This window comes from Brachyhypopomus gauderio, chromosome 6 (assembly GCF_052324685.1).
Source record: "Brachyhypopomus gauderio isolate BG-103 chromosome 6, BGAUD_0.2, whole genome shotgun sequence".
Taxonomy (NCBI): domain Eukaryota; kingdom Metazoa; phylum Chordata; class Actinopteri; order Gymnotiformes; family Hypopomidae; genus Brachyhypopomus; species Brachyhypopomus gauderio.
In genome coordinates this window covers 17,172,386-17,185,897 of record NC_135216.1, presented here as the reverse complement: position 1 = coordinate 17,185,897, position 13,512 = coordinate 17,172,386, and the positions used below count along the sequence as shown (strand labels likewise).

Genomic DNA, 13,512 nt, shown 5'->3' with positions numbered 1-13,512 from the left:
AAAAATGGTTCTTTTCACTTGCATGAATGCATGAGCATGCATGCACATATTTCAGCCCTAAAGCATGCCTGACATCTCTGCTTAACTGAACCAGCTGAACATTCTGTATTAAGGCAAAGTTATTTATAATACAAGCATGTTATGAATGCATATTATTTGTAAAATGATGTTATTTTGCAACCTTGTTACATAAAGAGATTCCTTCATACAGCTGTTGGCAGCCTTTTGAAGTGAAATACTGGGAACTCCCAAAAGAGATTTTTCATTTCTGTGCATGAGTAGGGGCACCAACTTATTAGCATTCTCACAATTTCCAAATGAGTGCAAACAATAATTTTTTAAAACCCAGCAGCAAATGGGCCCCCATGAATCAATTTGTTCTTTAATGAAGCACGGTTAGCGTGTCAGGCTAATCTGCTTAGCAGGAAGTCACAGATCGAGGTTAATAGAGACGTCTGACCTTGATTAAGGCTTCCCCTTGCTCTGAGGCAATGCTCACGCCATAGCCGCATCCTTTAAAAAATGTATTTATGTTGATAAACAAAAGCTTCATTTGGGCCTCTCAGTTTTCCCGAAAGCATTAGCGTTCACCTGTGAGCACCACGGACACTTACGTGGCCGACGTGGGAGTGCAAGTGGCTTGTCTAACAGCTGATCTTAAACGGTGTTGTAGGTAGCCTGGTAGGAGAGACGTAATTAGGCCACTCGTGGTCATGCAGTCACCTCCGCACGTACACTTGAGTGGAACTCACCAGTCATGCCAAATTGAGAGCGTTAGCTGTCCCACTCGTGGCGATCTGGCCTCCCGAACTTCGACCTGTCATTTCAGTCTCCACAGAATAGCCGGAGTCGCTTGGAGGTGAGCTGAGCTGTTCACTGCAGCTTCCCAATCGTGTTATTTCAAATAGGGGAGTGTTCAAGGTCTGTGGAACGCAATTAGGTGTCATCAAAGCAGCATGAATCATTCCTCGCAAGGTCTCAGCAGAAGGTCTTCCAACCAAAACAATCATGAGGCAGAAATCCTAGGAATTAGTTTCTCATGCAAAATGTTAGCTAAATCTCAGAAATATACGTTTTTGTAGCAGCATTCAAAATAAGTAATGTGAGGTAATCTGCAAACACAGAAGAGTTAGGGATTGTGCATGTACATTTGGACCTATTGCTCTCTGTAAGGCATGTCTAATTGTGTTGAGGAGAAAGGGAGGAGAGGAGAGAATGACTCAGGTATCTGTTTTTCTCCACACACAAACACATACACTTCACACACACACACACACACACACACACACACACACACACACATATACACTTTTCCATCTGTTTTTCGCCTCTGTATAGTGAGGTGGGAATCACTTTGGCTACGGTCTGTGGGCGGATTGTGTCTGTTTGCTCTCACCAAGCCTGGGCGGTGTCACGGAGGGTTCCGGAACCTGCCTCGTCGCTGGGGAGGGCAGAAGGGAAGTAGGGGTAGGGAGTGGAAGGAGTGGGTGTGTTTTAAAGGGGAGGGGGGGTTCCTGGCAGCCTACACACAGACAGCTGCAGACTAGTGGGAGACCTGATGGGAAGAGCCCTACAACGATGCCAGTGAATGGCAGATACCACTGGAGATGGAGTGGAACAGATCTGAAGCTCTTTTCTCCACCCTTTCTCTCTCTCTCTCTCTCTCTCTCTCCCTTTCTCTCTCTCTCTTCTCTCTCTCTCTCTCTCTCTCTCTCTCCCTCTCTCTCTCTCTCTCTCCCTTTCTCTCTCTCTCCCTTTCTCTCTCTCCCTCTCTCTCTCTCTCTCTCTCTCTCTCTCTCTCTCCCTTTCTCTCTCTCTCTCTCTCTCTCTTTCTCATGCACTCGTTGCTAGTCATTGCAGATGTCTCATAATAGACTGCTGCTCTTGAGGTCATTAAAGAATAACATGCAATTCAAAAGTGCACATAAATGTTTCATGTCAATGCTAGTTTAGAGAGGCACATATCACTCCCCTGCATTCTGGCCCTCGTGTGCTATGGGTCATCCATCATCCATCCAACACACACACACACACACACACACACACACACACACACACACACACACACACACACACACACACACACACTACCTTCAGCTTGGTGCACCTCCCATGCCTTTACCTTAACAAAACATGGCAAATATCTCAAGAACAATGAAATATTCTGCCATTCACTGCAGATGACATGGAGTGCATCACATAGACGTTTACCAGTAGCACCGACGTCCCATGCCAGCAGTGCAACAGTAATGAGTGAGCTGTTTAGCTGCGTCTTGCTGAGGGACTCTCCTCTGTGTCCTGCAGGTAGTGTGCAGACACCATCGGGCCAGCAGATAGGTGAGTGGGATTGTTGACTGTATAAACAGGGGCTCTGGCAGGAAGTCAAATGCTCCCATGGTTTAGTAGGCCTTCTGCCAGTCTGGCACATGAATGCCTTATTTCCCCCACAGCATTCGGATGCATTCGACCAGCGGGTGCACGCGATTGGCTTCTGAACCTCCCTCAATTGCACTCGCACCCCTCCCCTCTCGGATGCTCTGATTCACCTTTGTGCTTGACACAATGGCCGTCAATGCTGATCACACATGAGGGGAGGGTGGTGGTGGTGGTGGTGGTGGGGGGTGTCACACGCTCGCTATTGGACTCCACATAAGCCGCGGGACCAAAGGAGGCCTGTGTGCAGGCGGTTCATGCGGCTCAAGGCTCAGAAGCATCCAGCCACACTCCATCCATCCAGATATTACCACTGAAGCTGGCAATGCCTGCCCTGGTCACCTCCATGCCCTGGTCACCTCCATGCCCTGGTCACCCCCATGCCCTGGTCACACCCATGCCCTGTTCTCCCCCATGCCCTGGTCACCTCCATGCCCTGGTCACCCCCATGCTCTGGTCACCCCCATGCCCTGGTCTCCCCCATGCCCTGGTCACCCACATGCCCTGGTCACCTCCATGCCCTGGTCACCCCCATGCCTTTCCTTGAAGACGTGCAATTTGAAAATGCAGAGATCTGCATGGAGCACAACAGTGTAGTGATAACAGGATACGTTCTGGTAGCATAAGGGATTGCATGAGGTCCAAACCTGATTTTTATGCTCGTGACTCTTGGGATGACGGAGGAGGGAAGACGTGGTTGGGAAAAACCCACAAACAAAAAACAAAACAACAAATAACCTCCAGTAAAGCTGGTCTGGCATTCAGGCACTTGGCCGATTTTAATAATGTATGTCCAGCCACTACTGTCAAAGTAACCTGAATCCAGGGTAAATGCTATTCCCAGCTTTCAACCAGCACTGGCCCTAGGAGAGGCCGCCTGGGGCTCGCCTTACAGAAGTCCAAAAAAAGCCCAAACACAGCCTTAACATTGGGCCTTCAGGTGGCCTTAGTGTGGCATTAAGAACCTCATTCAGCCGTGAGGAGGGAGGACCAGACCACTGCCGGACTGAAGGTGGGGGCGTTTGTGCCAGGGGGCAGGTGGAGCGGATTTGTTGCGGGGCTGTTGACTGGGTCTGGGTGTAAGGGGATCAGGTGCGGGGCTGTTGAGTGGGTCTGGGTGTAAGGAGATCTGGTGCGGGGCTGTTGAGTGGGTCTGGGTGTAAGGGGATCTGGTGCGGGGCTGTTGAGTGGGTCTGGGTGTAAGGGGATCAGGTGCGGGGCTGTTGAGTGGGTCTGGGTGTAAGGGGATCTGGTGCGGGGCTGTTGAGTGGGTCTGGGTGTAAGGGGATCTGGTGCGGGGCTGTTGAGTGGGTCTGGGTGTAAGGGGATCAGGTGCGGGGCTGTTGAGTGGGTCTGGGTGTAAGGAGATCTGGTGCGGGGCTGTTGAGTGGGTCTGGGTGTAAGGGGATCAGGTGCGGGGCTGTTGAGTGGGTCTGGGTGTAAGGGGATCAGGTGCGGGGTTGTTGAGTGGGTCTGGGTGTAAGGAGATCTGGTGCGGGGCTGTTGAGTGGGTCTGGGTGTAAGGGGATCTGGTGCGGGGCTGTTGAGTGGGTCTGGGTGTAAGGGGATCTGGTGCGGGGCTTTTGAGTGGGTCTGGGTGTAAGGAGATCTGGTGCGGGGCTGTTGAGTGGGTCTGGGTGTAAGGGGATCAGGTGCGGGGCTGTTCAGTGGGTCTGGGTGTAAGGAGATCTGGTGCGGGGCTGTTGAGTGGGTCTGGGTGTAAGCCGGTACACCTGTGCCCCTTGAGGCCTCCATTATTCCCTGGACAGTCATCCTTCCTCACCCTCATTCTCCAGCATGAAGGAGCAGGAATCTGGCTCCCAGAATAATGAAGAAACCATCACCAGCCCCCAGCCAGTTCTCAAAAGGGTTTGTAGTTGTTTTTAAAAAATGTTTACAATTTCTCAGTGCAATCAGACTTAAATTTTTTTTATTAAAGCACCACAACATTGCACAACATTATTTTCCACAGAAACATGTATTTTGTGAGTAGATTAACCCTCTAAATATCAATCAAGTGAAAAAGAAACATCCAGTGCAATTATCAAGAGACACTTTTAGATACAGTAAGAATACACAGATTATTGAAAATTATAAAAATGTCAGGCACAATTACCATGGCAAGTGTACTCAAATACCTTAAGTACCCAAAACAATATACATGCTAGTGTTCAACTCCCTAGCTCCATTAAATAGATGTACTTTGTGTGTTTCTAAGTGGAAACGCAAGGCCGCCTACTCCAGACAGTGTCCCCACATATTCAGATCTATGCAAATGGAACTCCTACGTAATGAACTGCTGCCTCTCAGATGGTGAACCTGGACCAACATAGCTCACAACCAAACATGTGTTTATGTAAATGATTGAATCTCTCATTCCTCAAAAGACCACTTTAGAAAGTTTGCTTGCATGCTGTCTGAAAAAATGTGCTCATTTAGATAGCAAACTCTCGATCTGTTCTGTCATTTGCTGGAGGCCGAGTTCTTGCATCACATTTGCATTTGTGATAACTTAGTGCAGTGGCTTTCGCTCACAATGATCTGCACACGGCTGTTAGGGAAAGCTTTATGGCGGAGTTAGGTATAAAAGAAGAGCCACTATGATTTGACACAGTTTAATAAAAACAGGCAGAACTACAAAGCCCATAATCCACATGTGAATATAGGACAGTCAAGAGCAAAAAAACAGGCAGACAAATCTGAAAGGTCAGAAGGGCAAACTGTAAACACATAAGAGTGTAGTAAGTGGAGATATAACAAAAGACACAAGACATTGTGGTGAGAGCAGGTTTGAGTGGTTATCAGGTGAGCTAGCTTGCAAAACGATAGCGGTGGGTGGTCTGGGTCACTGGATGATGGAAGTTGGTACAGTGTGACATCAGTCCCCCAAAGAGCCTGAGCTAACAGCAGAAACCAGGGGTCTGTGTGATGATTGGTGTGATGATTGGTTCAAGGACAGCCAATAGGGTCGTGGGGCAGGACTATTGAGGTGGATTGGAAGGTCCAAAATGACGGCTGGGTCAAGAATATCCTTCACTGGCACACGTGCACCTCGCCTCACGACCGGAACCTTCCCATTCTCTGTGTTGAGAGTCGAGATGTCTATGAACAGCACATGCAAAGGTTTTCCAATAGAGAAAGAGTGGACTCATCCCATGAAGACAAACAGGCCTCATCTCCAAAACAAGTGGTGTCAGTGTGCATCGCACTTTTGCTTGAATACAACACCCACCATAAATTGATGGCTGTTCTCCCAAAGCCACTCACTTAACTTTATCCAACCATCCGGTGCAGTGGACTATAGAAGTTTGAGCATTTGAGCAGAATTTCCTCACCTTGTTGGCATTGACAATAAATTCAAAGAATTTTGCTGAATTCTTTTTGACTCTCTACTTGACCATTAGATTGTAGACAGTCATCTGAGGTGAGGCTAACATTAATTCTTAGTTTAGTTAGAAGGGTGCAGTTGGGATATAAACCATGGTCAGAAATAATATATCATCATAAATAATATTGCCATTTATATGACATGTAGGAGTAAAAGTTGAGTGGTAGCAAAGGCATAGGACTGCCCATGCAATGGATATCTGTACATACACTCTCACTAGTATAGACTGGAGATTAGCTGTAAAGTTTTGATATACCCAGAATATCCAGAGGTCTGGGCAGAGTGCATCCATGTGATAAGCCTATCTCTGAAAGGATGAGGAACGTTTGTCAGAGGGGCAGTTTGAGGGCAGTTTGGCTTGACAGGGCATTTCTAATGTCAGCTTTCCATGAGCACTTCCCACAAAGCATGTGGGAGGGAGAATATGTGCAGGATGGACATCAAACATAGACGTCTGCGAGCCAGTACACACAAGATTTGGAAGTTGAATCAGCTAAAAAGCATTGACCATTGTACTTGTCTTGGGTCCAGGTGTTTGATGCTCCTGAGATAATCAACGTTCATATAGAGGACCAAATAAGGGTGCCTTAAGCCTTCGTGGCTGTACCTCAAGCTCATTCATCAAAAGCTTGCAGTTACTTTTATTATAGTTGCTCTTTGGCTAAGAACAAATTTAGCGACTCACCTGAATGTTGCACCAAAACAGACTCTACCTACTTCAGGTGGATTTAGCTAAATCACAAATGTTTATCTGAGGGTCTGAGGGTTCTTAACCTTGGGATCTGTGGTGAAAACTGTGTTGAAAACTGACTTTAGGGCATGAAACGCTCTTGTGACGAGGGTTTAATACTAAGTTCTTGGATTGTCCTTTGAGGAAGGTCTTGAGGTGGATGGGTACACTTGCATTTTTCAAATTTATCATAGAGGTTATTCTCTAGGCGATGCTGAAGAACATCTCTCTATTTTAATGCAAACCACATTAAAAGCTAGGTGAAGTTCTTACTCCTTGAGGCTAGCCCAGGGCTGAGGGGAATGAGAGTAAATGGTACTTCACACTAATTGTATTCAAATCATGATAGTCTATGTATGACTGGAGCCCACAATCCTTATTCTCAACAAATAAGGATCCTACTGTGGCCAGGGCAGTAGGAGAAGTGAGACAAGGTGCTGTTTACTAAAAACCTCTAACAAGTCAAGGTGTTGACTAGGAACCTCTATGGACAACAGTTGTGGTAGATAGACTGATAAAGACCTCCGATCCCTCATGAAAATGCACAGGCTGTGCTAACCAGAGTAAGTCTAAAAAAATGGGACACTGAGGAGGAAACCACAAGCAGAGACAGTTTCTCACTGTGGATGGTACCGTACAGGAGCATCAAAGGTCCAGCAGTGTCCCGGGGTTGGTTCAGATAGGTCTTCTTTTCAGTGTGTGTCCAGGGGTTGGTTCATATAGGTCTTCTGTTCAGTGTGTGTCCCAGGGTTGGTTCAGATAGGTCTTCTGTTCAGAGCTTGCGCATTGAGGCTGGGCTGTAATGTTTCAATGGATAATTGTAATTGGTCCAATAGTGATTCATGAACTTTCCCACTGTTGATAACTATTGAAACAAGACGAAGAGAAGAACTTCTGTTTTGATGCTTGATGTTCTGAGCAAGACAGGATGAGGTATGTAACTGTTAATGCACACACCACCATTATCATCACCATCACCACATGAAGAAATCTTAATGAACGTGCTGGTACTTTGGGCATTTTCATGTCTGGCTTGTACAGGACAGGCACAGAGAAAGTGGCATTCACTCAATCCAGGGCCAGCAAGCAATGAAATCACCAAGGTGATTCAAGAGGCATCAGAACACCACGGCTGGTGAACAAAATTAAAGGGACACTGAAGCAGAAAACCCATACAAACCCATACAACCAGCTTCCTTTCATCTTTGTCAAGGGCTAGTTCACAGGAAGGAAAAGTGTCAACAGAGATTTCTGCCCCTTGGCAGAATTAAAGGATGTACCTTGTCATGTGAGAGAAACACAAGTTGTTGGGTGAGCTCCACCAGTTGCTCCACCAGTTGCTCCACCAGTTGCTCCACCATGGTACCAAAGGATGCAAGCAATTGTTTGTTTTGTTGTAGACATTACCCCTGTACCCTGAAAGCCTCTAGTAGGCTGTTGGATCCTGTTGACTCCATTTGTAGCAAAGTCTTCTATCAGTTAGTAATAAAAGAGGAGTCATTTGCAAGTGTGTGATTTAACACCATCGAATAACAGGCAGAAGTCCATATTCTATATGGGAATCTAGAAAAACACGCAACGGTCAACAGAAGCAAAACAAGCAGACAAAGCCAAAGGAAAATCTGACTAAGACAGAAAACAATGAGAATAATAACTGGAATGGTAACAACACACACACACACACACACACACACACACACACACACACACACACACACACACACACACAAAGACCCAACCAAAATTGCAGAGGAAAATATGCAAGAATTTGTGGTAACTGTAGATGAGTGTAGATGGGACTTGAGGTGCTGTATGTTCACATTACTAACCTGAAATGTCCTGTAACCTGCATTCATCCTGTAAATAATGTAAGTTGGCCTAATCATCATTTCATAGCATAAAGTCAAAGCGGTTGTTAAAATATATCCATGACAATCTTTATTTTGACATTTTTCCAGAAGGAAATTACTGCATTCCTTTTTTCAGTAATATACAATCCACAGACACACCCACACATCCAAAAACACACAAACATGCTCATTACAGAATTTTTAGGCATGAAACCAATTCAGCAAACATTCCCTTCTTGGAATGTAAATTCCTGTCCCATAGCTTAAGTGCCAATACTCTAAACGAGGATTTGCGTAATCCAATTTTGCCTAATGCCATGGCAACAGTAATAAATAATAAAAATAATAATTACACTGCTCTTTATGTTTTGCATTAAAGGCCAGAGGTAATTGTTTTTCTTGCAGGTGGCTTTGAAGCATAATGGTCATTGTCCCAGTGGAGAAGCAACAGGATGTAAAAACCCACGACCATAAACCTCAGCAAACACTGAGGAGCAACATGGCACCTGTGTGGCAGGATAAATGCAGAGCTACTGAGGCCCATGTTCCTGACACGCTCAGCCACCCCCACACCATGACACGGGCCCATAATCTGGAAAAGGCTGTAGGCAATGAACACAGTACCCAGATGTTAAGGTGGATCTAGATGAATCTGCTGCTCTCACACGTGCAGATGCTCCGTCGTGTCCACCGTCACAATGCATCCTCTTCTGAATTATAACCAGCTCCCCTGTCTACCACAACCTTCTCAGCTAATAGGCTTAGGCAAATAAATGGAGGATTTAAATGAATCACAATCAGCAAATTATGCTGTGAGCTGCTTTTGATGTTCTCCTCGATCCCTCTTTATGGACATTACAGTTCATTTCATCCTGCTATTGACAGCTGCTTAAAATATTTAACCCAGGCTTAGATGTCACACTGCAAATATTTCAAAATACCTTGTGCCCTCGTGGCTTGGAGACACTGAATAGGAACAAATAGGCAAGCTAGAGGATGCTTGGACTAATGTTTCCCATTAGCTGCACTACAAGCTCGGCTTTTCTCAGGTTTACTCATTAATAATGGCAAGCGGAACCTCTCTTTCTAAAACAACACAAGAGTATTACGCAACTCAAGTATGGATAACGACGCACAGCTTAACAGAGCCTGATAGATCCTCTGAGTCTCCGGTGACAGATATATGAAGTAACTGAAGAATCAATTGCTCGTTAAAAAAACCCCGCCCCCCACTTAAATCAGTGCAAATGACTGACATTTATTATGCGCTCTGTGAGTTTTTAACCCTGGTGTGCTACGTCACGCTCCCCTCTCTGACCAGGAACACAACCCTGGCAGTGGCTCTCTGTGGGTTGCCACTCCCCCACCCATCCCCCCTGCCGTGCGTCATCTGGAGGGGAACGCAGCTCTTGGCTAATGCGCCAGAGCCCCGGTGCCTGGCTCTGGACCGGCGCCGGCTCCACCCGTCCTATTCCGCTGTGCTGCGGTGAAGCAGGTTTGCACGGGCTCCACAGCACAGCTACACCCTGCTAGAGGTGGTGCTGCTGCAGCCGTCTGCTGGCTCTCACCACCACCCGCCAGCGTCGTGGGGGAGCTGGAGGGGTCATAAATCAACCCTTGGGGAATGGAGGGAGTGCTGGGTCTGAGGAGAGCAGTGGGTGTGTTGCCAGTGCAATCCACCCCACCCCCCCTCCCTTAAAGTTTACCAATCTGTAACTGTGATGGAGTGCAGGTGGAATATGGGGTTATTTTGCTGATTTTGAGCTGTGTGGATATGGCACACATCAGCTGTGCTGCTACTGTATGTTGCATACAGCCCTTATGAAATGATGATAATAATAATAATAATGTTTTTATTTATTTATTTATACAGCATGCTTCCATAATAGCATCACCTCATGGTATTTTAATATAAATGAATGGTTTATTTTGGTGGTTGCTTTTGCCAGACAATTCTGGTCAGTTTAATATGGCCAAATGTTTTTCATACAATGCACAACAAAACATTTTTTTGTGGACATTGGAAAATGTACATGTCAGGTTTAATATAAATCAATGATTTGCCTCAATTGATTAGAACAACTTTTTATTCATAATTGCCATAAAATCAAATTACCATCACAAACTCATAAACTAAGGTGTACATTAGTCGCTTTTTATGGTAATGGGTGCACACGTGCTATACACAGTTACAGAGGGATATACAATTACCCTCCAGCCTGGCGCGTTGAACCCACACCATTTATAGCCGTGCGGAGACAAACAATCTTATAATGAGATTTAACTTCGCCCGAAGTGGACTTCTGAATCAGTGTGCTTTAGCCGAGCAGACTTCCAATCCGCGCTGGCACTAAAGTAATAAAACACTGAAAATTGTTAAAACGTTGTGTCACTGCCGTTATGACTGAGACAAAATTGTACTGTAGCAGCGTAATGGAAAATCCTGCCTCGCGCTCTGTTCGGAATACATAAATGCGAGGAATGAAAACGCTTTCAATAAGGGCTCTGCCTTGAATTAATCACTCACTGTTTAATGGATCTTTGAGGTTCGTGCTTGACGCAGTGAGGAACTGCAGCTCTTTGTATTTCGAGGCCAAGAGAAATCTCTGGATTTTGCGCCCCGTGTCTGCTGCCTCTTTGAAAAAGTCTTGGGGTTCATGGTAACATAGGGACCCCAGTTTTGGTTCCGGTGAGACCTGCCGGGTCCCTGCTCCGCTGTGTGAAGTAGGTAAGTAAAATGTTTTGGAATGCAGCGTGGAATGTGACTCTCGGTATGTTACAGTGTCGCGTCTACAGCAAAGCATCGAAACGATTGCAAAAAACAAATGTTTTTTGTTATTTCAGTAATATTACAGGTAGATGGCGAGGCACAAGAGCACTCCGTGAATTAGAATTTCAGGTTGTTAGCCTTGCGCGTTTGGTATATCCACACAATGGCAACAAATAGCTCTCGCTTCGTCAGGACTTGACTATCTTACGAGCTAATATTCTTGTGCTAAGAAGTGTTGTAACACAGAAAAACTTATACATAAATATGACAATTTTCTAGATTTTGCATGTTTGTGTGTAAACTGACAAGTAACACTACTGGTGAAGGATGGCGTTGTGTGCGCGTTTCACGTAAGAAGAGTGACATTATTTACATGCACTTGTATGCATTCAGCAGATCGCCACTTGTAGGTAAGGGCTTTGCTGTAGATAGGGGTCGTTGCGTTGATCCCACAGTTACGTGTTTTACGGTCTTTTAGTTCATGCTTGTTTTCTGTAAGATAAGCTCAACGCAAACGGAGCGAGAATTCAAACATGTAGAGAATGTCGCCAAATGTTTCAGTACCTTGGACAGCAGACTGTTCCGCTAACCGCTAGAGTTCGCCTTCAACCATAAAACAGTAACACCCGATAGTTCTTCTTTTCCCTGTTTTTGGGATTTTGGTCAGCAGCGTGAGTACTGAACGTTTCATTTTTTGCATGGCAAATACATATATTTATATATATTGTGATTTAGAGTGGAATGCGATGCAGGCTATGTTGTTCAGCTTTTCAAGTTTATTAGTCACTGTCCTTTGGATTCTCAGATTTTGCTTATCAGAAATAATTGGTGGATGTGTGAGCTATAATATTATCACAGAAAGTGGGGATGTTGATTGCGGTTAGGATAAAAAAGATAGAAACATTTCGTTGCACGAGTTCAGCTTTGCCGTACTAGAGAGAAAAGATTGTGGCTAGAATTTGGTTGTCCTTTGAAAAACTGATAAAGCTTTTAAACTACCCGGGAATTTGATGTAAAAGCAAACCTCATGAAATGCTGACCCTAACAGTCGAAAACTAATGAGATTTCAGAAATCATTTTCCTGACAGGAAGAAATAAACAAACAGAAATAAACAACAAAAAAGGCTAAACGAAACGTGGTGAGAAGTTTCTCCTCCAGCTTGGTGCAGTTACGTGTTGTGTTGCAGCGTTGCGTTTACTTTAACTGTACGAGGTAATCCCACACTGCATATTTCTCTGCCCACAAAGTAGATCTCACGATTAAGTTAGCTTCAAGAAAACGCGTTAACCGCAGAAATCTCTGTAGAATCTATCCCAATAGAATGAAAAAGACCAAACTTTCTCATCCTCATGCTTTTTCTGACTATGTTCAAGGTTTACAAAAATGGCTTTCGGAAGTTGATAGGTGAACCAGGGAATGCTCTTTTAAAAGCGCATCTAATTTCTTGTTGCCTGGCAAGTCTGACAGTGCACGTGAGCTTTGTACTTCTACGTGTCTAAAGGATCAGCATTCTTGGGTATTAAAAGACACGAGGGGAGATGAGCGAACATTGCGCTGTGATGACATGTTATGTGCGCCTTAAAAATATAATCTCACATGAGCTACCGGACACAAGAAACAGTGATCCTAGACGATAGAGTGTGACCAGCTGCTCGTGAAAACGTCCATGTTTTATCCAATATATTTTCTTTGTAGGCCAGTATGAAGCTTTGCGTTTGGAAATGGCATGTTGTGTGCTCACTGCCTCTCGCTGTGCCTGGGTAGACATTTATGTGAGCGGTGCATTCCACAGAGACTGAATTACAAGTATAATATGCTCCACGTGCTGTAGTGCAGCTTCTGTTCTTCCTACGTATTTTATGGAATCTAACTAGTTGACTATGGCTTTTTGGTTGTTTTTCATTTTGGTACATTTATGGGCACCTAAGTTGCCAATGAGTTTGACCTTACGTAATGAGCAGTTAGTGAATTCCTTTAACTTTAACTATATCGCCGGCTCCCGCGCCTTATTTAATCGTTCAGAACAAAGCTGCTATTTCTCCCACAGCAACAGATCTAAACGCTCGAGCTGATGTGCTGCTCTTTACACTCTCGCATTTGGGATTCAGAGAGCGGTTGTTAAACAGTCTATGCGGAGGTCTATGTTGGTTTTGAAACGCTCGCATCATTTGTTAGCTGCTTGCGCGAACACCCGCCTTTTCGTGTGCACGTCTTCCCCTCTTATCTTGATTATGCAGCTTGAAGATCGAGTCAGCTGTTTTGTATGCAAGTTGCCTGAACCACAGTCATGGTGGAGGGGAGAGCAATCGTGCCGCGTATACTGAAAGCGACTCAGACTTC

General features: G+C 45.2%; 1 protein-coding gene across 2 annotated transcripts in view; it reads left to right on the top strand.

Moving 5' to 3' along the window:
- The first annotated feature begins 10,721 nt into the window (after positions 1–10,721).
- elfn1a (extracellular leucine-rich repeat and fibronectin type III domain containing 1a) overlaps positions 10,722–13,512 on the top strand; it is a 72,222-nt gene continuing 69,431 nt past the window's right edge. The window contains exon 1 of one of the 2 annotated variants that reach the window (XM_077009218.1): positions 10,722–11,129. The gene's annotated coding sequence lies outside the window, so the exon portion shown is untranslated. Of the gene's footprint in view, positions 11,130–11,594; positions 11,843–13,512 lie in introns of those variants that run through there. The other variant, XM_077009220.1, reaches the window with a different exon arrangement.